Source organism: Pelodiscus sinensis, chromosome 25, assembly GCF_049634645.1.
Source record: "Pelodiscus sinensis isolate JC-2024 chromosome 25, ASM4963464v1, whole genome shotgun sequence".
Classification (NCBI taxonomy): Eukaryota; Metazoa; Chordata; order Testudines; family Trionychidae; genus Pelodiscus; species Pelodiscus sinensis.
The window spans coordinates 8,191,598-8,219,370 of NC_134735.1; the positions used below are offsets into that span (position 1 = coordinate 8,191,598).

General features: G+C 42.9%; 1 protein-coding gene across 7 annotated transcripts in view; it reads left to right on the plus strand.

Moving 5' to 3' along the window:
• Positions 1-27,773, plus strand: part of THRAP3 (thyroid hormone receptor associated protein 3) — an 87,757-nt gene that overhangs the window by 7,945 nt on the left and 52,039 nt on the right. For 2 of the 7 annotated variants that reach the window (XM_075908868.1, XM_075908873.1), the window contains exons 1-2: positions 3,585-3,744; positions 3,997-4,080. The gene's annotated coding sequence lies outside the window, so the exon portion shown is untranslated. Of the gene's footprint in view, positions 1-3,584; positions 3,745-3,996; positions 4,081-14,443; positions 14,473-22,719; positions 22,857-27,773 lie in introns of those variants that run through there. The other 5 variants (XM_075908867.1, XM_075908872.1, XM_075908870.1 and 2 more) reach the window with 4 other exon arrangements.

Here is a 27,773-nt window from a genome sequence, read left to right on the forward strand (position 1 = left end):
GAGAAGTTATTATTAGTTCCCATAATATAAGGACTAGAGGATACCAAATGAAATTAATGGGTAGCAGGTTTAAAAACAAATAAGCGAAAGTTCTTCTTCACACAGCTCCATAATCAACCTGTGGAACTCCTTGCCAGAAGAGGCTATGAAGGCTAGAACTATAACAGAGTTTAAAGAGAAGCTAAATAAATTCATGGAGGTTAGGTCCATAAAAGGCTATTAGCCATGGTGTAGGAATGGTGTCCCTGGCCTCTGTTCGTCAGAGGCTGGAGAAGGATGGCACGAGACAAATTGCTTGATCATTGTCTTCACTCCACCCCCTCTGGGGCACCTGTTGCTGGCCACTGTCGGCAGACAGGCTACTGGGCTAGATGGACCTTTGGTCTGACCCAGTACGGCCGCTCTTATGTTCTTATGGTGGCACTCCTTGTGGCCCTTCAAACACACTGTAATTTAGAGACCTATCTTGCTAGAGTCCTTCCTTCAGACAGGCCGGCTGGTTTCAACATTCAGCAGCCATGTATGGGAGGATTTAGAAGCTGGTTTGTCCATATTAATGACATATCTCTGAAGGAGGATGAAAGCACATTTAAGTGCCTACACAGGAAATCATTTAGGCCTGTTCTTTTTGTTCTCTGAGTGCTCTGAAGTGGTGGCTGGAGAGAAATATCTGCCATTTTGAAGGCTCTCTGAATGACCACTTCACTCCAACTCTGGGAAACATCTTTCTGCATTCTCTCCTTTGGTAAAGAGCATTATTACATCTCAAAAAGAGGGGCCAGGGTAGGGAGGGTGATCACTGCTACTAGAAATTCAAAATTTCATCTACTATGTTTCGCTTCATAATATTAGAGCTATGAATAGCGATAACATGGGATTATTTTTTACTGGAATGAAAGGCATGTCTGCATGGCTTCACAATCTGGTAACTAGAAGTTGCTGTTTTACAGAACATGGGCAATTAAGAGAACACTGAAATATTGGGTATTGTTGGGCAGAATACGTTCATCTCAGTGAGGGCAGGTCTATACTAAAGTTGGAAGGTCAACTTAAAGTACGCAACTCCAGCTACATAAATAATATAGCTGGAGTCGACGTACCTTAAGCCAAGTTTTGGTGCCATCCCCATAGCGGGAGGACGGTGGGAGAAATGCTCCTTTCAACTTCCTTTACTCATAACTGCAAAGAGCACTGTGGTTGATGGGGACACTGTCAGCATTCGATTTAGTGGATCTTCACTAGAACTTCTAAATCGAACACAAGAAGATCGACTGCCACACCAGACAAGCCCTGAGACAGCATTTGGTTTTTTTTTCAGTAGTCTTTCACTGACCTTTTTTCTGTATACGTGAACAGGTTCAGAGAAATTCAAGACTTTTCAAATATGAGAAAATTATGCATAGCAAATATATGGTCTGGGCCATGTCTATATAGCCATGTAACTTTATCCTAGAATGATGCAGCATCATGAAGGGATGACTGACAGTTGCTGGGATTATTCTCAGGAATACTTTCTTGTGATGATGAAGTTCCATTCTGGCTTCCCCATGTAATGTCAGCTGTGTGTGTGATTTTTTTTTTCCCTTTAGGTTTGAGTACCAGCTAGTAGTATGCATTTTGATTTCAGCTCTTCAGCATAGCTGTCTGCACATATACTGGGATTTATTTTCAGATATCCGCTGTAGGGATGTTGCAATGTGTTTAGTTAGTTAAACGTGTAACCACTGAAAATTTCTGCAGTTTACACATGCCAGGAAGGGGGGGGGGGGTGCAGGTGGGCAGAAAATGGCTCCCATGGAGCTGCCTACCCCACTCCACCCCCCAACCTGCTGCTTCTGATACAGGAGCAGGAGCGCAGGGGAAGGGGGCCAGGTGGGAGCTGGTGTCTTAAAAGCCAGCTCTCCGTGAACAACTTCTGTCTCTCCTCTCCCTGCACTACGCTGCCTCTGTATCAGAGGCAGCGCAGGGCAGGCGGCTCCACAGGAGCTGGCTTGAAAGTTGGCTCCTTGCACATACTGGCTTCCATCCCCCTTTCCACTCCACACTATTACTTCTGATGCAGAGGTGTGTGTGTGTGTGTGTGTGTGTGTGTGTGTGTGTGTGTGTGTGTGTGTGTGTGTGTGTGTGTGTGTGTGTGTGTGTGTGTGTGTGTGTGTGTGTGACCGTACATGTTAACCAAGTGTGTGTGACCGTACATGTTAACCAATGAGGCCAGATTCATTGGTTAACTGTGTACATGGGTCTAGGGATGTAAGCGACTAGTCGACTACCCGATATGCATATGCTTATTGCTTAGTCAAGTAGTAACTCAACTAGTCACTCCCCCCCCTTGCTGCCTCTGTCCCAGCTCAATCCTGGTCCCTTCCCCTCCTCTTCTTCCCTGCCCCCGTCCCCTCCCCGCTGTGCCTCTGCTTTTTAAATGCATTAGGAACTGCTAGACTGTGGCTACACTTCAAAGGTGGAGGTGTCCTTATTGACTAATCAAATCGTCTATTAGCCAATTAATCTAAATTTAACATTCCCAGCTCAGACACTCTCAGATCTGCTGCCTCCTGAGACAGAAGCACAAGCTGCGCCGCACCTGGCTCCATAGCCAATGACCCACTGCAATCCATCTGCTCTTGCCCTTTGACCTCTAACCCCTGCCCTCTCTCAGCCCCAGCCCTCCTTTGTTAACCCCTAACCCCAACCCAGCCCATTGCTCCCCAGTGTCTAACACCCTTTGACCCTCACCCCTATGCCCCATGCCCTTTGCCTCTGACCCCCACAGCCGATGCCAACATCCTCTTTCCCTGTGACCCCCCCACGGCCTTATCCAACAGCGCTTTAACCCCACCACACCCCGTCACTCCTCAGAGTGAGGCTGCCCTCTCTAATGAGTGTGGCTGTTACTGCTGCATGGGCAGGGGGAGCAGCTGTTGGCGGTGTGTGCATGCTTCCTCACACTCCCATGGGTAGAGGCAGAGGGGAGTGCAAAGGCCTGGCCAGGCTGCCATCTTACCTGGGTGGGAGAGGGAGGAGGGAGAGTGGTGCTGTCTCCTGCCATTGACTCAGCCCCAGCGCCACTGGTGGGTTAAATCATCTACCATGGCTGCTGGAGATGGAGCTGGCTGCTGTGCAGCTGCAAGCCGCTGTGAACAGCCAGCTTCAGCCGCCATGGCCCGGCAGCTAATGCTTTGTGGCCCAGCCCCAGTCTGCAGTCCGGTGGTTGGGAACCACTGCTCTGACTAGTAGCTGAACAATGTCCCTGTCAGCCCTTATTCAGTCCACATACTCTCCTTCATCTCTGCCCACTCTGTATGTGTGTGACTCTCGCCCTCTCTGGTTGTTGTTTAAAAAAACCCAACAAATTATCTCCTGGCCATTTCAAAGATTCCTTACTACTTTTGGGGAGGGCTGATGTACAGAAGACCCACGTGGTCTCCCTGCCCCTGCAAGTGTCAGCTGGCAGCTCTGGTTCCCAGCCACTATGATCATTCATTATGATTTATGGTGATAATATGGCTGTAAGGAGATCCACGCTATAAGGAGAGGGGAGCTGTACTTTCTAGAGACATCGAAGAGTGTGTCAACCTTGTTCTTATTTGTGTTTCACTTTAGTTTCTGCTGTGAGAAGGGCAACAGACTACTGAGCATAGTGAAAAGGCTCCTTGGTTTCATACTGGGAATGCAGAAGCAATGCTTTCTGCTCCTTGCTTCTGATGTTTAAATTCTGGTCCCAAGAAAACTGGATCTGTTGTTAAGGTGAAGCATTTCCTGTGTGTGGGTAACAAATATAAAATAAATTGGCAACTAATTTAATTTATTATTTATTATTTGCATAGTGTCATAGTGGTGATAATTTGTTGACTTAGGGCTTTATATCTAAACTGCTTTGATGTAATTGAATATTTGAAACTTCTTGGGGAGGAATGCAGGTGAGAGTGACTAAACTCGATAGTCTGTCTTTGTTAGACTGGAATACACACATGCTGATACGTGATTTCTTTTCTTTAGAAACTGAGGGAGAGTTTAACCATTTGTGACAAAGACCACGTGTTCAAGAACTAAGAACCGCAGTTAATAGGAGACTTACATGAGGTATGTAAATACATTAATGTGTCTTGTTAATTTTCAAATATAACCTGTTTGCAAAGAATATATGCTCTTAATGTGTGAATAAGGGATGTGGAGCTGATACCAGAACTTTCCTGAAGGAAAACCAAGCAAATCATTAATTAATCATTTTGAAGAGGTAGAACATTGGAGTGTCCTGCATTTCCAGTTTTGATAGCATGAATATCTCACTGCTTGAATGGGACAACTTGAGTTTTTAAAATAATCTCTACATGGAAGTTACAATTGTTCTTTTGTTAGAGGGAATAGCAGTTAACTCCCAACACTATTCCTACAGCTCTCTACTTGTTGAGGCTGTCACACCAATAAGGATTGGTGGGTTGGCACTTTCCCAGGAAAAACTAGTTAAGGACAAGACACTTGTAAGTACCAGATTAAATCTAGTTTAAACTGGGAAAAATAACTGCATCAGTGTCCAGCAAGTTCAGTAGGCATATAGCAAATTCTTTACAATATGATTAAGTCTATTCAAAACTGAATATGCTTGGCCTATCTGCTGCATCAGAGTTGGTATTCTGCTGCAGAATGCTGCATGGCCAAATGAACCTGGACTGGTATCTGCAACTCTGTATGCTTTTGATTCCTTAATGCTGCAAGCACACAACTCAGCATTGTTGTTTTTCATATAGTTGAATGTGAAGTATATGAAATATAGAAATAGGAATCATGACATATATAATTTCCTTGAGAAAATACCAAACCAAAATGTATGCAGACATTCCCATGTTCAATATTATACTTGCATATATTACATAATCTCTCTATATAAAAACATTTTTCCTGTGGGATGACTTGAGTGGTGTCATCACGTCACTCTGCATCCTGCCTGCCTCCTCCCTCCCCGGCGCTCAGGGTGGGGAGCTGGGGTTGTCGCACCATGGCACCCCCCCTTTCCCGGTGGCCAGAGAGAGAGAGAGAGAGAGAGAGAGCCAGGGCTGGGAAGGCCTCAGCCTGGCCCTCCGACTGGGGGGCCAGTGGGAGAGAGAGAGAGTGCTGGTGAGGCTTCACCGTGCCCAATGGCTGGAAGGGAGAAAACGGGCTAACCTGACTGGGGCTGGCACAACCGGGAGTTAAAAAGGGGATAGAGATGGGGCTGGCTCAGCCTCAGCCCTGCCTGGCAGCTGAAGTGGGGAAAGCCGGGGCTGGGTCAGCCTTGGCTGGGGCTGGAGAGTGCAGGCCAGGGCTGCCATGCCTTGGCCAGATCCTCCCCGGTGGCCACCAGGGGAGGGAGGAGAGCTGGGGCTGCTTACTTCCAGAGAGAAGGTGATTGGCAAGCGTAGCGAGTAGGGGGAGCAGCCCTAGTATTTAGTGTTACTCCCACAGTGGTTTTATTCTGTTTGTACAACCTTAAATTAATCTAAGTATCTACTGCCTTATGTAACTACAATTTGAATATATAACTAAGTGAACCATAATGTGATGTGCATTAATGAAACCGTTTTTAAATAGAAAAGGTCTTAAACTGGTGCTAACTAGATTTTCCTGGGTATGGGAGAAGACCATGCTTTATTTGGTAAAAGCCACCTCTGGTAAACATGCTATCCTTTCTTGGCAGCCAGGTCTCCTCTCAAAATGTACCTCTTCTGCATTGCCATTCAATGAACCTGTTATTCCTCTTACTTTCTTGAATCTGAACTAAGTAAACTAAGACTTTAATATTTTAATTAAGAGATGCTTCCTATTTTCTGGGTCAAAGTTAGGTGCCCTGAAAATATCTGAAATAAGAGATAGATACAGATGTACACATGTGCATAGTTCTTGTGGGAAAAAAATCTGATTTTTTTTTCTGCTAGTCCTACAGAGTCAGTACAGCTTTTGGAAAGTGATCTGGATTCTGTCTTGGCTCATACATCCACTTACTGAACTATAAGTTCCAGATGCAGATTATTTTTTTATCACTGGTATCTGTGCACAAGCCAGAGAAAACTCAGCTTGACTCTGAAATACTGGAACAGCACATGGAGCAGCATAGTCTCATTTTTAGACAGTCTCTTTTGAGAATATAAGGGCATTGTTGGATTAAAGTAGCGAGTTGAAAGAGTGCTGTTAAAATAGCAGAGAGACAGTGTCTGGAGTGGAGTCAGTTTTCCTGTAGCTCAAAGGGAGTGGGAAATGAACTTTTTAAGAATGTGGTAAATGACCCATCACTTCTAGAATAGCAGTGCTGCAATGTAGCACAACATGGGATGGGATGCTGTGTTCTGTGGCTATAGGCGAGTGGTTTTCAAACTCTGGGTCACACACCCAGTAGTGAGTCACAGAATGTAAGGCATTGGGTCACTCGGGGACTCTGGTGGCCACCTGAAGCTGGGTTGCAACCTGCACTTTGAAAACCACAGCTAGTCCCTGCCTGTTCTGACATCGAGCTGTGCCCCAGAAGTGGCCAGCAGCAGGTCCAGCTCCAGGGCCCTGTGTGTGGCCCCTTCCCTGAGTGTTAGTTCTGCACTCCCTTTGGTCAGTTTCCAGCCCGTGGGAGTTGGAAAGGGTGATGCCTGCTGGCAAGAGCTACACAGACTGCTTGCGCACCTCCACCTAGAAACCAGAACTGCTGCTGGACTCTTGCAGGGCATAGTGCAGTCCACATTGCTGGAACAGGCAAGAAACCTACCTCTACGCCACCACTGACTAGGAGCCATCAGATGTAAGCCTGTGACCTGAGCCCCTCCAAAACTAAAGTCCCCTCCTGTATCCAAACCCATTATGCCCTGTCCTGCCCCAGAGCCTGGACCTGCCCAGAGTCCTCTCCTTCACCCCAATACTCAAACCCTCTGCCCTAGCCCTTAGCCCCCCTCCTATGCCCCAAACCTCTCATCCCCAGCTCCATTGGATCATGGGCATCAACACTTTTCTTACTAGGTAGCTAGAAAAACATTTGAAAACCATTGTTATGGGCCATACTTGGAAATATGTAGTATAGGACATCATCATTAAAAGATAATCAGTGCACAGTTCAGGGCAACTGCATCTGTTTTTCCCCCTTTGTGGTCTACCAGGGGCCACTCTAGCCTCCTGATTCCTCAGACATTGCCTCTCTTGAGTGAAGACCTTTGTGATTCTCTGTCCTGACTGAGGTTTTTCCAGGCTGCAGAGTTCCTGGCCTATACTATGATATCCCCATTTAGCCAGACTGCCTAAACTGACCAGTGTGTGAGCTTTGCTTTCTATCTAGGGGCTATATAATCAGCATAATTGCCAACAGTTACAAGTTACCACACAGCCTTTTGAGGAAGCTTCTTAGTGGCAGCATTTCAGAGAAAAACATTAAAACCAATAAAAGAACACATGCCAAAAAGCTTACCAGAGGTCACCCCAGATTCAGCTTCGGGCTCTGGTGGGTAGGAATCAAACGTCAAGGTTCAGATAAGCAATCAAAAGACTTCTTTTGGGAATAAACATCTGATTGGTTTTGCAGCTTGTAAATAAAAGCTATCTAGGTTCATCTTTTAGGCTAAATGTCTAAAGGATCTTAATTCTTCGGTATTGGCAGTAATTGTACATATTATGCATCAGAAAAGACCCTAAAGGGACTGGGAATCAGTTGTTTTCAGTATTAGTCACTATTTCTTTGGAAACTTGACTTCACATGTAAAGTTCTGCAGTTTTAATGAGGTAAATGAGATCAGTATGTGGAGTCTTCTGATGTCCAGACTACTCTGGAAATAATGACCTGTGGGAGTTGGAAACGTTTATTCTTCCTTGGCTGCATAGGAAGTGGTGCAAAAACTTCAATTATGCATACAAGTTGCATCTTCCTTTCTGTGAACTGATTGGTGAACAATTTTGTTATGCAAAACCAAGGGGGTCTTTTCCTGGCTCTCTTGGTGGGTGTTCTTATTGCTTATTCGCCTCTCTGTTCCTTTGCATGCATTTAAACAAATCATGTCTGCAAAATCCTTTTTTCTCTATATTGTGGAAACTTTTCCTTTGTTCACTTTTACTGTTGTAATGGAAAATCCAGCTTTCTATTCCAAATACCCAGAAATTTTGGATATGTGGTAAAGATTTTCTGTTGGATGTATGGCTATGTTTCAGGTCCAAATTATTTGTCTTCAATGAAAGCCTAAGACTTCTTGCTCTATGATTTATAAATTCAGTTTAGTAGTAAAGTAACTAGTACCAGAGTTGAAGGCATTGATTAATTTATAGCTAATGGAATTATTTGCAAATTTTAAGTTCTCAATTAGGAATGCAATCAAGCTTTTTTGCCTCACGAGAGGCACATGTATCAGACAGACAATCTTTCCTTCTTGTCAGATGGGGGAAATTGCAAAAAAGTTGCTAGTTCCTCAATTGCATGACCAGAAGGTACCATTGTAATTATAGTCTGAGTGCCGTATCCAATCTTGATTTAAAAATTGCCAGTGGTGGAGAATACACCATGACCCTGGGTAATTTTTTAAATTGGTAATTACCTTTCTCTCATCAAAAATTACACTTTTATTTCCAGTCTGAATTTCTCTAGCTTCATCTTCCAGCCATTGGGTCCTATTTTACATTGTATTGCTAGGTTGAAGAGCCCGTTATCAAATATTTGTTCCACACATAGATATGTATGGAATCAAGTCACCCCTTAACCTTCTTTGTTAAGCTGAATTGATTGGGCTCCTTGAGTCTGTCTCTATAAGGAATGCTTTTTAATCCTTTAATCCAGGAGTGGGGAACTTTTTTTGGGTCAGGGGCTACTGAACCACAGAAAAAACATTTGGGAGCCCCACACAAATGAGAGGGAGGGAACCCACAACCCTCACTGACCTTACCCCAAGAAAGGAGGGGGGGGGGAACCCTCGCAGATGTGGTCCCCAACTGAGAGGCCGGGAAAAAAACCACTTGCCTCATGCTCCAGCCTGGGACAGGGGAGGATGGCACCAAGGCTCAGGGCTTACCCTCAGGGCTGGATTATCTCTTCTGGGAGGCTTGGTGATAATGTGGGGCTCTGTGCTTCAGTGAAGGGCTCCCTGAAGACACTGCCTCTGTCACTCCCATTAGCTGCAATTCCTGGGCAATGGGGGCAGTGCCTGCAAGAAGCATTTCTCTGCAGCACACAGAGTTGCTTCCTCCCCCTGCAAGCCAGAGTTTGTGGGCCCAATTCATCCTTTGTCTTACTTTGATGGGGCCCATGAGACTCAGTTCCTCTCCCTCCTCCACAGCAGTGCGAGCCAGCTCATTCTGCTGCAGGGAGGGGGCCAACCCTGAGTCTCATGGGCCAGATCAAGGCAAGCTTGATCTGTAGGTTCCCCACCCCTGCTTTAATCCATTCTCGTGGCTCTTCTCTTAATCCTCTCCAGTTTATCAACACCTTTCTTGAATTGTGTCCACTAGAAGTGGGCATAATATTACAGCAACAATCACACTAGTGAGAAGTACAGAGGTAAAATAACCTTTTTACTCCTACTGAAATACTTCTGTTTATGCATTCAGGGATCACATTAGCCCTTTTGGCCACAGCATTGCTCTGGGAGCTCATGTTCAACTGGTTATCCGCCATGATGCCCAATTTTTTGTCAGTGTCATTGCTTCCCAAGGTAGAATCTCCCACTGTGTAAGTGTAGCCTACGTTCTTTGTTCCTAGATGTATAGAGTTATATCTTGCCTTATTAAACAAAATATTGTTTGGCTGAATCTTACTTGCCAAGAAAATCTCATTTGCTCTGAATCAGTGACCTGTTCTCTTCATCATTGCCAGTCCTCCCCCACTCCCAAATTTTGTCATCTGCAAACTTTAAGTGGAGATTTTGTTTTCTTCTAGGTCATTAATAAAAATGTTAAACAGCACAGGGCCAAGAATTTATCCATGTAGGGATAAGAAATGTACTTGATCAATTATTATTCTTCATTTACAATCATATTTTTAGATCTGTTCGCTCAGGCTCGCGAGCTGCATGCAGCTCTTCAAAGAAAAAATTGCGGCTCCCACACTCGCAGCTCTGAAAGGGGCAGCGTGTTCCTGTCTGAAAGAGACAGAGCTGGAGTTGCAGTGTCCCATGCAGAATTCAAAATGGCCACCTTCAAAATGGCTGCCTTAAAAGGGCAATGCCTCTTAAGTGGGCGGCGTGTGTGGGGGAGGTCTCAACTTTTTTCCCTCGGCTCTTTGCGCTGTATCCACCACTATTTTGGCTCTTCATCTGTAATGGTGTTTTTAATCCATCTTATATTAGTTTTTTATGTTTCTAGTGCTTTAATCAATGTCATGTGATGCTAAGTCAAATGCTTTACAGAAATTAAGTATATTACACCCACCCTATTACCTTCATTATCAACCAGACAATATCATTTTTTAATGAGATTACAAGTTAGTTCTACAGGATCTGTTTTCCATGAATCCGTGTTGATTAGCATTCATTGTACTACTATTCTTTATTAAGTAAGTCCTGTATCAGTTGCTCCATTATCTTGGATAGCATCTTCATATCTGCTATATTAATATCCTTGTGAGACACTTGTGGGGTGGAAAGATTCTTATCATATATGACTACATCATTTGTTTGTCGTCAAATACAGGACAGAAATTTATCGAATACTTCTCCCTTTATACATTATTACTAATAATTTTACCATTTCCATCTGGTAATGGAGCAGTACCAACAATTGTTAGGCTTGTTTGTGTTCCTAACATACTTAAAGAACTAAACTTAAGAACACAAGAAGGGATAGTTCAGTTAGCCCACTATCCTGTCTTCCAACACTGATTCGAGCCACGTGTTTTGGAGGGAGTGAACCCAACAGGGCAATTATTCCATTTCATCCAGTTCCATTTTCTAGCAGTCTGAGGTTTAGGGATACATGCAGTGTGGGATTATGTTCTCAACCATTTAGGCTAATAGGCCTATCAATGACTATCTTCCAGGAATTTATCTAATTTTTTTAATCCTTTTACATTTTTTACCTTTACAACATCCCCGGCAATGAATTATACAGATTGAAATTCTCTTATCCAGGACTCTCTGATCCGGCAACATCCATGGTCTGACACACATGTTGCAGGACCAGAGAGTCTGGGTGGAGGATCCTTGCAGCACTGGCGGGGCTGCCTACTGGGTTTGGGAGACCCAGCACATGGGAGCTGTGGTCTGTCGGTGGGGTAGAAAGCCATGGCAAACAGCTGGGCCGAAGAGCCACAGCAGTGATGACTGCCCAGCAGGTTCTGCAGAAGATGGGGAGCCAGCCAGGAGGCTGGTGGCAGGGGTCCAAAAATTACCTCCCAAGTTCCAGCAAAATCCCTTTTCCAAGACCCAAGGGTGCCGGACTAAGAAGGTCCTAACAGTACATTATGTAAAGTAATTCCTTATGTTTGTTTTAAACCTGATGCCTTTAAGTGGGTAACCTCTGGTTCTTCTGTGGAATAACACTTCTCTATTCACTTTCTCCGCACCATTCATGATTTATAAACTTCTGTTATATCCCCCGTCAGTTGTCTTTTCTAAGCTGAATAATCTTTCTAATTGTTCATCATATGCAAGATGTTCCACACCCCTAAATTTTTTCCCCTTCTCTGTATACTTTCTAATTCTCTTTAATGTCCTTACTACTGTGGGCCATAGCTTTCATCTTTGTTTCCTTTATCATTTTCTTCAGTTCCTAGGTTCTGATTTATATTATCATCAGCTTCTCTTGTTTTCTTTGTTCTATATGTATATTTTTTTCTCAGTGCCTTTACTTCCCCACTAAACCATTTATTTTTAACTGGTACAATCACCTTCTTTGATTGTGGCTTTTGGGCATCTTGTAAAGAGTTCTTTCAAAATTCCCAACTATCATGTATGTTTTCTGACTAATTTTTTTCTCCCATCTAATTTTAGCTTATAATTGTACTCGTCTTTGTGAAATTATCCTCTTTAAAGTACCAAGTATGAGTGTATAATGTTACTGATGTGGACAGTCTTCTGTTTGCACTTATTCATATGTAGAGATGTAAAAAGTAGTTTAAAAATTTAACTTTGTAACTGCTAAAAAGCCTAGTGGTTACACATGCTGTGGGCTTATATATAATCTTTAAACTGCAGAACCCACAATGAAGCCACCCCAGGGATGGTGGGGAGAGCGGTCACAGACATGGGCCATCACAAATAGGAATGTTAAATTTCTATTAATTATACATTTCTATTAATTAATCAAATAGTCAATGGGATTTCCATTTTCTATCCAATTAGTCGATAAGGACTAGTGTGGCGTTCCATCTTTGGAACTCAGAGTCTCCTGCTGGCCCTAAGCTCCATGCAGCGCTTCTGCTTTCAAATGTACAAGAGCCCAGCTTAACCAGTAACTTGCGGTGCTACCTTGGGCAAGTTGATTTACTTCTTCAAACTTCACATACGAACGTAAGAATGGCCGTACTGGGTCAGACCAAAGGTCCGTCTAGCCCAGTATCCTGTCTGCTGACAGTGGCCAGCACCAGGTGCCCCAGAGGGGGTGGACTGAAGACAGTGATCAAGCCATTTGTCTCCTGCCATCCTTCTCCAGCCTCTGACAAACAGAGGCCAGGGCACCATTTCTATATAAAAAGGGGATAATACATCACCGCCTAACTGTGTTGAGATGCTATAACAGTGGTGGGCAACTTGCAGCCCTCATATTGCATGCAGACCATTGGAGTCCTACATGTGGCCTGTGACACAATTGTTTACTATTGCCCACATCAGGGTTGCCTAATTCCATACCTGTGTAAATATTTTGCAATATTGTGGCAAACTCTGTAAGCTTTGTAAGGGGATCATGTCAGTTGCAGAAATAATTGTTTTCCAATGTGGAAGTAAATTATGTTAAGACACAAAAAGGTGGGAAACAGAAAATGTAACTAGGTAGTATGGCTGAAGAGTATTGACTTGAGAGTAAAAGTTGGCGAGTATTATTATTCCTGGCTCTCCAATTGATTTTTGATGTATGTTTAGAAAGCTCTTTTTAGGGGATTGGCATTTTTCTGATACAAACAATCACATAGGTTTAAAACTAGTGGTATAACTGGTGCCATCTATGGATCCTACATTTTGGTAATCTAAAGATTTTGATATGTGTTTTTAAAAATGTTGTTTTCTATTGCTATAAAGCACTCCACTGTGAAACTCATTTTCTGTATTTGTCATGCTTTGGATGCAAGTTTGTTTTCTAGCAATCACTGAAATTTATAGTTTTTAATTGTTTTTTCACTCCATTGTTTGGCGCACACTTTTGGGAGTTTGAAAAGTTATCTTTGCTGCTTGCCAAACATCTCCTTCCCATCCCCATATTTTTAGTGATGTATGTTCTTCCTTTGTTTGGATCAGCTTGGCACTAGAACCAGGGTTATTTTTTAGTTGCTGCAGCAGCAGGGGAAACACTATTATGTTTCTGTTCTGTTGGCTGTTCATGTTTCTTGTATGGTAACACATGAAAACAAGCATTTAAAATCTAGAGGACATTCCAACTGGTTTGATAAATAGAACACATTTTGATAATGTTCCTTTTAAAAACAGCCATTTGAGGGGTGGTGTTTTGTTTTTAACTCCTGTTTAGGGTTTGGCTTTGTTTTCTAATGTACATTTGACTTTGGAGTATCAGTTCTTTTTCAGTTGGTATTTACAACCAGCATTCTGGGTATATTACAACAATGGATACAATTTGGTAATGGTAAAATTAAGTGAAATTCAGAGAACAAGTGATGGGGGTTGAGAAAAGGACAAACCAGGGTGTGGTCACAGCAGGGCTGAAACAAGAGGCCTGCTGCCCAAGGCTGACAGCTAGAGAAGTCATGGAGAACTGAAGTCTCGGAATCCATGACCTGTGTGACCAAATCATACCCTTAATTACAACCAAGTGATTAGCTAAACTAGTTTATAATTTGCCATTCCCAAGAAGGTCTCTCTACTCCTCACTTGTGTCTACCTTTGTAAGAGTTTAACCAGAACATATCCCCCTCCTTTTCTCCCCTTCAGGGCAGTTTTCAGACATACCAGTTCAGATAAGGTCTTGGAGTTTTACCAGATCATCTCTCTGGATCATGTTTCATCATATTCTAAAAATATCTTCCTTCCCAGCTAGGGATTGTGCATGATGTTTTTGTCCTCTTTTCTAGAAATGTTGTATATTGTGGAACCTTTAAATAGTGATGAACCTGGATACTGATATACTTATATCGCTTTCAGAAGCTGATTTTTGTATTTTTCTACACAACTACTAAACAGAATTCGTCACCACTTGCTTCCTTCCTGAAAGATAAGATGAAATCTGTGTATAGCATGGGCTAGCACTGATCAGGTGGACAGGCTTTTAAATTAGCCTTAAATTGATTTTAAGTTTATGGCGCAATGCCAGACATCTAGGAGAGATGCTAATATTCATTTTTTTTCAAACCCAGATTCAGAAGAAATACAATTGTTGAAGGGGGTAAGTGCTTTTAACATCACCTTGAAAGCTACTTTTGGGAGAGAATGCATTTGCTATTGCCCATCAGTATTACACATCCAATAAGACGGCATGTGATGGCTGTTGTAGCCAAGTGAAACAATAGTTAAGCGGAGTACCTAAACTGGAATTTAGAATGAAGGTCTCTATACTTGGGGGAAGGCAACAAGGGAACGTTGACAATTAAATGGTGAGAACAGGAGTTTCTTGTCTTATCCAGAATGGCAACACCAGAAGCGCAGTTCTCCCAAAGACCAGTCTTTGTGTTTAAAAAAAAGGGGGGAGGGAGGCGGAAGGTGTCGTATAAACAGTTGGAGTGTATGTTAAGATTTTGTTGTTGGAATATGAGTTATGTTTAGTTAATGAACTTCTTGAGAATGAGACACTAAACATAATTTATCTATCTAAATTTTATTCTGTGGGACAACAGAGTGATATCACGTCACTCTGCATCCCACCGCCTGCCTCCGCCCTCAGCCATGCAGCCTCCCTCCTCCCCGGTGGCCCTGCCTCAGGAACGCTGACCAAATGACCACTCCATGAAATGGAGGTGAGGGGACAGCTCTGTCTCCACGTGCCTCCTTGAACGACATCCACCTGTCTCTGGGCCCAACCTGCATGGCCAATGTGCCTGCCACTTGGCTTTGCTCTGTGTAGCCCAGGCCTGGACACAGTGCTTGGGGGCTGTGCTGCAGGTCGTTTCCCCCCCTCCCCCCCCCCCCCCCCCCCCGATTTAACTTATTGGTAAATAAGTTTTCAACAGTACTGTGAACCAAACTTTTGACTGCTTAATGCCATTACACCTCTCTTAAAAGTTAGGCTACTTATAACAGTGTTTCTCAACCTTTTTTATAAAGTACCCCCTTTAAAAAAGTTATAAGTACCCCCAGTACCTACAGTTTTCAGACACACACAATTTTTTTCTACCATTGCAACGCATTTGTTTAAACAATTTAATCGTAGCCAGGCAGGGGATGAAATTTTTGGGTGTAAAAAGTACAAAAATAATAACGTGCTGTAAAACTTAAAACAAAAATTCATTTTTTCCCAAAATTCAGTTGTGTTGTTGTATGCCTCAGACTTCTCTCAAGTACTCCTACAGGTACTCGTACCACTGGTTAAGAAACACTGACTTATAACGTGTTTGGCATTTCATATGGGAAAGATCAGTCTTTGAAAGTGAATAGAAACCAGAGCAAGTGGAGCTCTATTTGAGAAACCTAGGGTCTCATTGCAGTAGCCTAGAAATTAGAACCTTGTTTTCAGAGCAAATTTGGCATGAGTTAAAGTGGCAGTGTTGTCTAGGAAGGTTCCCTTTCACGATGGTAAAGCAGGTGCATTTATTTTAAGCCACTGATATTCTGTGTACTGTACTCTTATTTCTCTCATGAATCTCTGTTGAGTACTCAGCATTTTGTTTTTATTCTGATCTATAAAAGGGTATTGCTGTGTTTTGCTCTCCTTGGAAGCTCTCTGAAATTAAAAAAGCAAAGTCTGCTTTAACATTGCCAAATGAACAGGTTGTGTTGTGATTAGAAACGTAAAATTCTCTATAGAACAATCAAATTTAAAAATTGACTAATGTGGGTTGTCTGAAACTTCAATGGACTTGTATGGTTATATTCTTAGAAAATTCTTGTCATAAATAACATTGAATATATAGAAATAATTTTAAGTTTTCACACATCAGTACAGTATTACCCTCAATACCCTTTTTCTTTTTTACTTTGGATTCATTGGAAAAACTCTAATCATTTTTAAATTCTGCCTTTCTAATTTTGCTTTTTAATTTTGCTATTGCTAAGGATCCTAATGTTCTCTCCCCCCACACACGCATGAGATGTGAATAATTAACTGGTACACCTCACCCTTAACTGGCCTGACTGCAGCAGTTGGGGAGTGGGGAGTGACTACTCCAACCCAGCTAGGCTGGAGTGGCGTCACCCCCCCCCCCCCCCCCCACTCGCCCCATTTCATTGGTTAACTGGTTAAACATAACTAAACAAACACGCTTCTGAACGTCATGTTTTTAGTAATGTGTGTTAAATGTGTTCAGGTTTTGATCATGCAGTCTTTGGCTACACTGCAGCTATACCACTGTAGTGTAAGTGCATCCTGTGTCAACAGAAGGTCCCACTGATGTAGTTAATCCATCTCACCGAGAGATGGTAGGTATGTCAGTGGAAGAATTCTTCCATTGATATGGCTGGTCTACAATGGGCGGGGTGGGGTGAGAAGGAGGTTATGCTGACCTAACTGTAGCAATCAGAATGGGAAAATGTTCACAGCCCTGCACAGCATAACTGTGTCGACCTAATTTGTAAGTGTAGACGAGGCCTTAATGAATTTTGTGGACTCTGGGAATGAAAAATCATTTAATTATTCAAGCCCTCCCAGTATAACAGTGGAATATCTTCCTGCTGATACAGAATGCTGCTGATTTCAAGGGATTTTGCCTGCATGGTTTCCCTTGGCTTAGGAAGTAAAAGCCTACTAGAAAAATAAAATAATATTGAGACTTAATTTTTTGAAGTAACAAAACAAAGGTGCTTTCAGTGTTCTCTAAGCTTTAAATGTTTTTTGTACACTTGACAGAGAGAAGTAAAATTGATGTAGATAACTGTGCTGCTTGCATTTCAGTCACTTTTGACCATTACCTTATCAGAGTGATGCTTGCTGGTAAATAGCTTTTATGCAGCTGTCATGCATAGCAGCTATAATCCTTTTTTTATGAGTCTGGACTGCTCCTTTAGAACAGCAACTTTAATTGGCTTCATGTCATAAAATTTGACAAGTTTAGGATATTGAAGTACAGCCATATCATTTTCATAGTCATAGAATGCTAGAAATGGAAGGGATCTCAAGAGGTCATCAAGTCCAGTCCCCTGCCCTCACGGAAGAACCAAGCACGATAGGTATGCCTTTCTGAAGATTGATATGGAAAATTTCCCAGGTCTTGGGGGGGGGGGGAGGAGGAAGGGAGGGAGGAAAGAGAGCAGGCAGGTGTCATATTTCTCAGTATGAATTGTTCCTGTTCGTTTAAGAGTGCAGGGAAGTCCAGATTTTCAGTTGTTCTCTAGGCATTTGATTTACAGAATTTGACTTTCAACTGGCCAAACAGCAGATATGACAGGTGTAAGTGGTAAATGAGCATTGAACTATATTTTCTTTCATTCAGGGAATTAATGCAGATGTCCCACTTGGGCACTAGAGTAGGAGGGTAAAGAGTGCCCTTTCTTATTCCTCTGCCAAACATACAGATTAAAATGTAAAGACAGCAGGAAATTCACAATGCTACAGATGTTGCTTTGGAGCTGTTTTCAATACATTTGTAGCACTTGTATACAAGAGAATGTGCTAGAGACATGGTTTATTTTGTGTTTGTGTGCATTAGAGTATTCCAATAGCTCATGTCTGGTGAAGATGCATATGCCTTATTTTTCAGTATTTGTGTTTCTCATGCAATTCTATATACTCCAGTTGCACTGCAGTTTATAAAGAGTAGATGGATTAAAAATACTAAAATGGAAAAGCTATAAAACATACTTAATATGCTGGTAGGCTATTTTGTTATCCTGGTATTTGAGCTAATACTTTGCACTCCCTACAGAACCTTCTATTCCAGGATCTCAAAGCACTATACAGATCATAGAATCATAGAACTGGAAGAGACCTCAGAAGGTCATCAAGTCCAGCCCCCTGCTCTAGGCAGGACCAATTCCAACTAAATCAACCCGGCCAGGGCTTTGTCAAGCCGAGACTTAAACACCTCTAGGGATGGAGACTCCACTACTTCCCTAGGTAACCCATTCCAGTGCTTCACCACCCTCCTAGTGAAATAGTTTTTCCTAATATCCAACCTGGACCTCTCCCACCACAACTTGAGACCATTGCTCCTTGTTCTGCCATCTGTCACTACTGAGAACAGCCTCTCTCCATCCTCTTTGGAACCTCCCTTCAGGAAGCTGAAGGCTGCTATCAAATCCCCCCTCACTCTTCACTTCTGCAGACTAAACAGACCCAAGTCCCTCAGCCTCTCCTCATAAGTCATATGCTCCAGCCCCCTAATCATTTTGGTTGCCCTCCGCTGGACCCTCTCCAATGCGTCCACATCCTTTTTGTAGTGGGGGGCCCAGAACTGGACACAATACTCCAGATGCGGCCTCACCAAAGCCGAATAAAGGGGAATGATGACATCTCTGGATCTGCTGGCAATGCTCCTCTTAATGCAACCTAATATGCCATTAGCCTTCTTGGCTACAAGGGCACACTGTTGACTCATATCCAGCTTCTCATCCACTGTAACCCCCAGGTCCTTTTCTGCAGAACTACTGCTTAACCGGTTGGTCCCCAGCTTGTAACTGTGCTTGGGATTCTTCCGTCCCAAGTGCAGGACTCTACACTTGTCCTTGTTGAACCTCATCAGATTTCTTGTGGCCCAGTCCTCCAATTTGTCTGTCATTCTGTACCCTATCTCTGCCCTTAAGCGTATCTACCTCTCCCCCCAGCTTAGTGTCATCCGCAAACTTGCTGAGGGTGTAATCCATCCCCTGATCCAGATCATTAATAAAGATATTGAACAAAACCGGTCCTAGAACCGAACCTTGGGGCACTCCGCTAGAAACCGACCGCCATCCTGACATCGAGCCATTGATCACTACTAGCTGGGCCTGGCCTTCTAGCCATCTTTCTATCCATCTTACCGTCCATTTATCCAATCCATAATCCCTTAACTTGCTGGCAAGAATATTGTGGGAGACCGTATCAAAAGCCTTGCTAAAGTCAAGGTATATAACATCCACTGACTTCCCCATGTCCACCGAGCCAGTTACCTCATCATAGAAGCTAATCAGATTGGTCAGGCACGACTTGCCCTTCGTGAATCCATGCTGACTATTCCTAATCACTTTCCTCTCATCCAAGTGTCTCAATATGGATTCCTTAAGGATCCCTTCCATGATTTTTCCAGGAACCGAGGTAAGACTGACCGGCCTATAGTTCCCTGGATCATCCTTCTTCCCTTTTTTGAAGATGGGCACTACATTTGCCTTTTTCCAGTCATCCGGGATTTCTCCCGATCTCCACGACTTTTCAAAGATAATAGCCAAAGGCTCCACAATGACATTTGCCAACTCCCTCATTACCCTCGGAGCACTAGGTCCGGACCCAGGGATTTATGTACGTTTAGCTTTTCTAAATAGTTCCTAACCTGTTCTTTACCCACCACGGGCTGTCCATCTTCCTCCCATCTTGCATCACTTGGCGCAGAAGTCCAGGAGCCGACCTTGTCCGTGAATACAGAGGCAAAGAAAGCATTGAGTACTTCAGCATTCCCCACATCATCTGTCACTAAGTTACCTCCTTCATCCATTAGGAGCCGCACACCCTCTCTGATCACCTTCTTCTTGTTAACATGCCTGTAGAAACCTTTCTTGTTACCCTTCACATCCTTAGCCAGTCGCAATTCCATTTGTGCTTTTGCCTTCCTGATAACCCCCCGGCATTCTTGAGCTATACCTTTAAACGCCTCCCTGGTCATTTGTCCAAGCTTCCACTCTTTGTAAGCTTCCTTTTTGTGCTTAAGTTCACCAAGGATTTCCCCTGTAAGCCAGTCCGGTCTCCTACCATGTTTGCCTCTCTTGCTACGTGTCGGGATGGTTTCTTTCTGTGCCTTCAATAAGGCTTCTTTAAAATACTGCCAGCTGTCCTGGACTCCTTTCCCCTTCATGTTAACATCCCAGGGGATTCTGCCCATCTGATCTCGGAGGGAGTCAAAATCTGCTTTTTTGAAGTCCAAGGTGTGTATTTTACTACTCTCTTTTCTTCCTTTGGTCAGGATCCTGAAATCTACCATCTCATGATCACTGCTTCCCAGGTTGTCACCCACCTCCACTTCCCCTATTAGTTCCTCCCTGTTTGTGAGCAGAAGGTCAAGCTGCGCACGGCCCCTGGTCGGATCCTTCAGCACCTGTGTCAAGAAGTTATCCCCAACATTCTCCAAAAACTTCCTGGATTGCCTGTGTACTGCCGTATAGGTTTCCCAGCAGATGTCAGGGTGATTAAAGTCCCCCACGAGAACCAGGGCCTGCGATCTGGAAGCTTCGCTCAGTTGTCCGAAGAAAGCCTCATCTACCTCATCCACCTGATTCGGTGGCCTGTAGCAAACACCAACCACAACATCAATGCTGTTGTTTGCTCCTTTAAACTTAACCCATAGACTCTCAACAGGTTTTTCTCCCTCTTTATACTGGAGTTCAGAGCAATCATAGTGCTCTCTTACATATAGTGCAACTCCTCCTCCTTTTCTCCCCTGCCTGTTGTTCCTGAACAGTCTATACCCTTCCATGACAGCGCTCCAGTCATGCGAGTCATCCCACCAAGTCTCTGTTATCCCAATTAAATCATATTTCTTGGTCTGGGCCAGGGCCTCCAGTTCTTCCTGTTTGTTGCCCAGGCTTCTTGCATTAGTGTACAAACACTTCAGGTAACCAGTTGATCGTCCTATCTTCTCCATTCGAAACATGGGTCCTCCTTTCTTGCCCCTTCCTCTCTGCATTTCTTCCCGGTATCCGACTTTCCCACTCCCCTCAGGGTTTTGGTCACCGTCCCCCAACGAACCTAGTTTAAAGCCCTCCTCACTAGGTTTGCAAGCCTGCCCGCGAAGATGCTCCTTCCTCTCTTCGTTAGGTGGATCCCATCTCTTCCTAACAATCCTTGCGCCCGGAACAGAGTCCCATGGTCGAAGAAACCAAAGCCCTCTCTGCGACACCATCTGCGCAACCACGCATTTACGTCCTCAATTCGACGATCCCTGCCCAGTCCTTTCCCTTCAACAGGGAGGATGGAGGAGAATACCACTTGCGCTCCAAATTCTTGGTCCTTCTTCCTAGCGCTACATAATCCGCAGTAACACACTCAAGATCATTCTTGGCCGTATCATTAGTTCCCACGTGGAGAAGGAGGAAGGGGTAGCAATCCGAAGGTTTGATCAGCTTGGTAAGCCTCTCAGTGACATCCTGAATGCGAGCTCCCGGTAAGCAGCACACCTCTCGAGATTCCAGGTCCGGATGGCAGAGGGATGGCTCAGTCCCTCCTAGAAGGGAGTCCCCGACCACCACCACCTGTCGTTTCCTTTTGGGCGTGGTGGCCGTGGAACCTCCATCCGTAGGACTATGCATCCCATGCCTTCCAGTAGATGGTGTTCCCTTTTGGTTTCTTCCTTGTGAGGTCCCTTCCAGAGCTTTCAGCACTGCAGAGCCTGTGGAGAGAGCTTGAAAGCGATTGCTTACCTCTATAGCATCGGGGGATTCCCGTGCTGGCCTTTTTCCCCTTCTAGAAGTTACATGCTTCCAGTTCTCTTCTTGGTCACGTACTGCCCTCTCTGGCTCTTCTGCCTGCCGTGCTTGAAGGATTAAATGCAGCCTTCTATCGAGGAAGTCTTCATCCTCTCTGATCAAGCGTAGTAGGGTCGACACTTGGGCCTCCAGTCCTCCAATTTTTTCTTCCAAAATGTCGACCAGCTTGCACTTGCTGCAGATGAAATCCGTTCTTTCTTCCGGGAGGAAGACAAACATGGCACACGCTGTGCAGGTAACAGCAGACCCATCACCAACCATCGCTGCTGCCCTGGAAAAGGGATTTAAAAACAAAGGCAAGAGAACCTCCCGCCCTTCCCTTTCCCCTTCCGAACTCCCTCTCAAAACTCCCTGTTAGCAATCACCTGTTCGCAAGCTCCTTGGTCACTTGCCCACTGCCTTATAAAGCCCCTCCCCTACCAAGGCTCAGCCAATCAGCAGAGGCTTCTAGAATTCAAACTTTAATTAGAAGCCAACAGTTGCAAAAGTATGCCTCTGACCTCTGTTCTTCCAGCCACCTCGCTGGAAGGCGTGTCGCTATTTCTTACAGATGGCTAATTTGAAGTTTAGATACAAGTGACTTCTCTAAGATCAGATGAAAAGTCAGTAATAGTGCCAGAAATAGAACCCAGGAGGTTTTAATCACAATCACACTTCCTTCCTCTACTAGTAGTTGGTTGTTTACTCCATAGTTTGTTGTTGCAGTTAGTTACCAACTTGGCAAACAATGTTTTCGAAAGGAACTGAACAGCTGCATTTCCACTCCTGTCAGCAGTATAGAACCCTGACTAGTTTGTGGAAAATGTAGATTGGGAAATTGTGGCAACCAGCAGTAAGTGATCTTCAAATTATAAGGATGCAGCTCTTTCGCTGTGGACAAGGACTAGATGAGTTGAAGCAATGCAAGCTGTTCAAGTCTGTAATTTGGACATGGGAAAATTGCTGTTTTAAAAGAAAATGGAGTTTCAAATATCCTCCTTTACTCTGGAGTTTTGTTAATTTCCTACTTAGGCAAGTGGCTGCCATTGCTTAATTATTCAAAGTACAGTACTTTAAAACAGTTTTTTACTGTGTTTTTTTCTATTTAGCATATTATTGGAGATCAGATTCGTAGAGTACAAATGTCTTAAAGCAGATTGCATTTTACTGAAAATGAAATGAAGGCTAGTTTAAGCAAAGAAAGTAAAGTTTAATAGTTGTTGCTAAAACTGAGTGGTTTTCTTGCATAGAACCTATAATTAGGTTGTGAGCTATTTGGGTGAGGAATTGTCTTTCTGTAGGCAGCATGTAGATCATTTGGGGTGCTTATAATAGTATAAGCAGACTACATGTGTTTTATTTGCTAAATTGGTAAGAAAACTGAACTGGCCAGATTAGGTGCTGATAAAAATTGTCCTTTCCCCAACTAAGCATATCTTCCTATAGAAATTCTACAAAATGTTATTCTTTTTCCTAGTCTCTGAGAATGTGGAGCCCAATTGGTTTTGTGTCATTTCCCATTTGAATATTAAGGTGTACATTTAAAGCTAATTATTTGTAGTACATTGATTACTAAATGTTCCTTACAGATATAAAGACCAATGAAATGTTTCTTTTGGAGGAGACCAGTATGTCATGCTATTGCTTGGCAAGATTGGCAAAATACTGTGATTTGTGGTATGGCAATTCTTTATAGGATTCTTAAGTATGTCATCTAGTTGGCTAAGAATTTTCAGCTGTGATCATATCTGCAGAGCTTGCCTGGATGTGTAGGGATTCTTTTCTGCTTCAATCCTTTCACACCTGTTAAAGTAATAATTAAAGATTCCTTGACAGGCATTCTAAAAAAGGAATTGGGGGGGGGGGGGGGGAGCCGACAGAGGATAAGAGGGGGAAAAAGAGGAAATGAGAGTTCTAGAAAAACACACTGCATGTAAACTTTGGATATATTCTTATTTCAATCCATGTCTTTTTGACACACACAAATGTTCTTAAAAGTGGGCTGGAATATAAAACTTCTGATCTATAATCTCTGCTTCAGTATTGCACCCTTCTGTGCATTACCTCCCTGCTTCACTTTCCCTGTCTGAAAGTGGGGAATAATAATGCTTGCTTACTTCCTGGGTGTATTGGATTAATGCTTATTATAAACTACTTTAAAGATAAAAAGCAGTATTAAATAATAAATTTATTGGAGCTCTTTAGTTGAAAGAGAAATGTGTAAGAAAATATAAAATAAGTACAAAAATATACTGAAATCAGTATGCTGGGAAATAACTATAAAAGTACAAAATAGTTTTTGTAAAAAGAAAATTGATCAAACATCAATAGAAAGGAAAAATTCACTGATATGAAAAGCGTCAAATTCTGACACTTTATTTTTCATAAAGTATAAGACCATTTTCCCCATCTTCCATCAAGTCAAAACAGATCACAATAAAAAGAATGGAAATGTGTGTTTAAAAATCTTGTGGGTATGGGTTTCTCACAGGATTGACAAAACATTGATTATGGCCTAGACCAGTGTTTCTGAAAGTGTATCGCGGAAACACTTTCAGAAACACTTTAACTGGCCACCCTGGTCTTTTTATGTACTGGTGCCTTACATCTCCCATTGGCTCCGTTTTGTCCTTTGCAGCCAAGGGGAGCCACAGGAAGAGGCGTGGGCTCGGCCACCGCTTCCTGTGGTTCCCCTTGGCTACAAAGGATAAAATGGAGCCAGAGGGAGCCACGAGGCTCTGTTGCCACGGCGCTGGTACATAAACAAACCAGGGCGGCCAGTTAAAGTGTTTCTGAAAATGTTTCCGTGGTACACTTTCAGAAACACTGGCCTAGACCCAAAGGAAGTATTTGAGCTTGTGATTTCAGTAAATTGAATGGAACTAGTGGTAAATAGTTGACTTAAAAAAACAACAACCCACATTCCTTCCAACTTGTTTGTGAATTGATATCATTTGCATACCCGCAGAACAAGAGACACTTACCACTTTTAGACCTCATGAAATGGTCCTCTTAGAAGAGCCATTTACATTAACTGTTATGTCCCATTTTTCTGAAAAATTCAGCCCTTTATCATGCAATGATACGTAAATACGTGAATCACCTGTTAAGCCTTGATATATTTATATTTAAATAGATGGGTCTTCTATAGGAATGTTATGCTGACATCTGCTATGTATTTGAGACAATTTGTCTGTCTGTTCAAGAATGTCTCTTAATGGTAAGGATTAGGATCAGCAAATTTGGTATATAGCTCTCTTATCATAACTTAAAGCAACATAAGAGTTTGGTTGTGCCAGGAAAACAGGATGTGTCTGGATGGGATTGTTTCTCATAAAATCAAACAGAAGAGAGACAGAATCACCGAATCAAGTACAGTCCTCACAATTGATATAACTGAGGGAATGTTGAAAGACGGTTTAGGGTGGGCATGGAAAATATCACCTTTGCCTGCCGGCTCCAGCACAGAGCTGTCACAGCAGCTCCATTCTAGGGGAGGGGGGCTGTGGCATCTCTGGGCTGGGGAAGGGGGTGCCTCCCTCTCACCCCTAGCTGCATCTGCTCCATGCTGGGGTCAGAAGAAGGTGTGCTCTCCCCCCACCCCGGCCAAGGGAGCCAACCTGGAGCTTCCCTGTAGCTGCTGATGCTGCCAGAGACAGGTGGTCCTTCTGTGGCTCCCATCCAGCCTAACCTGGACCTGCCCCAGCCAGGGGACATGCACACTCCCCCAGCTGTGTCCTCTCGTGCTGCTGCAGCCATGGAGAGGCACTTCTCACCTGGCCCCAAGCTGCTGTGTTGAGGTTATTTTCCAAAAAACAAAAATTGAGTTAAGGACCTGAGCAATGCTAGAGTAATCTTCTAGTGAATGTATAAAGTAAGGAACTGCATTTCTTGCCTTGCAGTTTCCTATAACATTAATAGAAATATGTGTAATTAAGATCTAACTGTGCTCCTAGTTCACTGATCACTAACAAGAATAAAAGGAAAACTAGCATAGATTAACAGTGACTTGTTTTGAACTGTTACATACTGTGAAATAAATGCTACCTGAAAAAGTAGTGGGTTTTTTATGGTCTGGAGAGTTAACTTGTCGGTCTGTAGTCATGGAAATATAGAAATGTAATACAGCTTCAGGTAGTGCCTTTGGCAGTGAGTCCTGTGGTTTCCTTGGTGATAACACTGGTAATGATCCAGAAGGGGAGATGTCAGACTCCCATGGTATGCATGATTGGAGGTACAAGTTGCTGCAAAACACACAGTTAATAATCTAGAGAGCAATACAGAATAGCAAATTTGGCTACCTGAGCAAGGTTAAGTGGCAAGTACCGTAAATTAGCGAATATAACACTCGTCTAAGTATTATGCACAGTTTTTCTATAGTGTGTTAAAATATATATTAGAATACCCGTGGATGTACATAACCTGCATAGACTTCTGCTGCCTTCATAAAAGAATCTGGTGGTCTTTGATGTGGTTGTTACTTGCCAGTTATAAAGATTGAAGATAACGACATCATGCAGCCCAATAATACTGGGTCTTGTTATACTGGTAATGAATCATGGCTGAGGCTGCTGAGCTATAAAAAGCAATAAGCACTACCCTATTACCAGTATATAAGACCTACCAACCACAACGTCTTAAAACTTTTTCAGTTTATAACAAATATAGTCCAAGAAAATATTTTTAATGATGCCTAAACGCAAATCATATACAGCCGATTTTAAACTATCTGTTGTTACATATGCAAAAGAAAATTGCAATAGAGCAGCAGGCAGAAAATTTTCCGTTAATGAAAAGTCTGTTCACGAGTGGAGAAAAGAAGATGTTGATTTTATTATGTTGATCTTGTCGTCTTGTAACATGAGTAAAAATCAAATTGCATAAGACGTAGACATGTATACCACAGGTAGGTAAAAACATGAATAACCGGTGGGCTATATACGCTAATTTACAGTACTTAACTTCTTAATTTAACTCTTTATTTATGTCATTCTGGAATGGAAATTGAAACCCTGTATTGTGGTGTTAAGTCTACCGATCCTAATTAATACACTGTCTATGCGCTGTCATAGGAGCACCTTATAATTTAGGAAAGTTTATGCTATAGTAACTAAATGAATAGTTTTTAGTGAATAGATTAATTTAGCGGTATGAGAATGGCAACTGTTGTTGTGCCAGTGAAAGGTCAAACTTCAGCTATAGGGAATCCTAGCCCACACAGAACTAGTAAGAATGAAGATGTGAACTTTGTGTTCATCTGTCTCCAAGAGCCTCCTAGCCACGTCCAGGAAGAGAACTTAAGGATGAATAAACAAAAGAAACAGGAAATAGTTTCCTGTAACTTTAGTAGCCTTAACTTCTTTTGAGTCTAAGCTGAGCTGCTTGCTACCTTGATTAACACAGGAAAATTCATCAGCATTTAATGACTAAATGGCAGCAACTGTACTAAACCTGGAACCACTAACTACTAGTGAACTTAAATAAGAGATGCTGCTAAACCATGTTACTCTCAGTTCTACATCAGTCACACACAACATGATTGGTTTGTGCAGCTGTTGTTGAGGTCTCCCTCTCTTCAGCCTGCCGGGAACATAAGGGTATTCTCTCTCTGCAGTTGCCTCTGTATTTTTATCTCATATTTTTCTATGATTCTGTGCTGCTTTTTTTTAAAGTAGGCAAACTGAAACTTCAGTTCTAGCTAATGTCTACTTCAGATCAGGCTACAGATTAATAGTTCAGATCTGCATCTTGTAGTGGAAGGTATACACACCCAGAATTGCTTTAATGTGCATAGCTAAATGTAGACCAGAGCAGAAAGAAAGCATTGTCTGGTGAGCAAGGCAGAGAACTGGATGTCAGAAGATTTGGGTTTCATATTTAGTTCAACCACTGATTTGCTGTGGGACCGTGGGCAAGTCATTTTACCTCTGTGCCTCAGTTTATCCATAG